General features: G+C 24.8%; 1 long non-coding RNA gene across 1 annotated transcript; it reads right to left on the reverse strand.

Annotated features, from left to right (window-relative positions):
- Positions 1 to 1,096: 1,096 nt before the first annotated feature.
- LOC107882927 lies at positions 1,097 to 1,520 on the reverse strand. Its single transcript, XR_003840053.1, has 3 exons — positions 1,443 to 1,520; positions 1,307 to 1,383; positions 1,097 to 1,189 (listed from the first exon to the last, which is right to left on the reverse strand). It is a non-coding gene; the product is annotated as an uncharacterized LOC107882927 (long non-coding RNA).

Raw genomic sequence — 1,520 nt, forward strand, 5'->3', positions numbered from 1 at the left:
AAATAGTTCATAAAGAGTCGAAATTGTTTGAAGAATTTACGATGTACCTATAGAAAGCACCCCCCCCCCAAGTTGCGCCAATGGCTGTAACTATATAAGTGTGTAAATATAGCTATAACAATTTACTTATTCCATAGTCAACTATAATTTACATCTAATAAGGTGGGTAGGTAGGTAACTAAAATTTAAGTAAAACAAACCAATTATTTTTTCCTATTTAGTACCTATATTGATTATTTGCTACTTGCCTATTATATTGAATGTGGTAATTTTAAAGTATTTATTATTTGTATTTGAATTACAACAAAGAAAAAAGAAAACCGTTCGATGAAAATTCGTTAATTTACGGCTGAAAATCAAATGTTGTAAAAATTTAACTTAAAACGTTCAATTTTTAATTTTTTGGTAAACTTTTTTTTCGTTTAATGTAGAAAAACTTATGAGCAGGCCTCGGATTATATATAGCATTAATTACAAATTGTATCGTAATGCAGATAAAAATAGCAGAGTGAGTTATACCTACATTTGTTTTATTCACCAGATACTCCAAATACGAAATTTAATTTTGCCATTTATTTCATATCTTTTCATGTTTGATATTGCTAATATGCATAATACAATAATTTATTTTGTATTTTCTTAAATTTTGTTTTTGTTGACTGGAAAAAATAGTAGAAACAATTTGTCATATATGCGAGTTCATAAGAAAAATACCCACATTTACGTTTCATATTAATTTGTTGCTGAGTGAGCTTAAAATATGTTTCGTTAAACTCTTAATTTAAACAAAAAAAAATTATATTGCAATAAATGCAATTTTGGAGATTTTTTTAATTTTACTGCAATTTAAACTATTTTTCTTAATTTTTGTTTACATTTAAGATTATATAACACTTAATATTTAAAATAAATGTAAGTAAACCTAGCAATGAACAAATTTCTATATTTGTTGTAAGTAATACTTATTATTTTATTAATGTTTCTATAGAGCGATTAACACATTAAGGTCGCTAAGAAAACTTAAAAAATCATTTGTTATGCAATGCAATAATGTAAGCAATATTCGTATTTAATTTTTATTATTATTTATTAATATGTTTCATTTTATTGATTATAAAAAAATTGTTGTAAAACTATGTTTGTAAAATTTCACTTGACATTTATAAAGTCGTTAATGCTGTTGCTTTACCTTAAATAAATAAAATGTTTAATATAATTAAATGTATATAAATTAAGAGATCAAATCAAAATTGTGTATTTCTATAATGAAATAACAGTAAAACATGGTAAATCAAAAATTGTGTACCATGCATTTTGTCAATGTATATGTATCAAAAAGTTGCTGAATCCTGCTGCTTGAATGATAGTTGATCGTCGAAACGTCTACTGGTAACAAACAAAAAATTATTACAGACAATCACTAGAAACTTGAAAGTTCTTACTTTGATACATTTTTGAGATAAATGCAACTACTGGGCTAATCTTGGCTTTGTGTAGATTCATTTTTGATGTACCAGGGT

The sequence above is a fragment of the Acyrthosiphon pisum genome, unplaced genomic scaffold (assembly GCF_005508785.2).
Source record: "Acyrthosiphon pisum isolate AL4f unplaced genomic scaffold, pea_aphid_22Mar2018_4r6ur Scaffold_20929;HRSCAF=22561, whole genome shotgun sequence".
Classification (NCBI taxonomy): Eukaryota; Metazoa; Arthropoda; class Insecta; order Hemiptera; family Aphididae; genus Acyrthosiphon; species Acyrthosiphon pisum.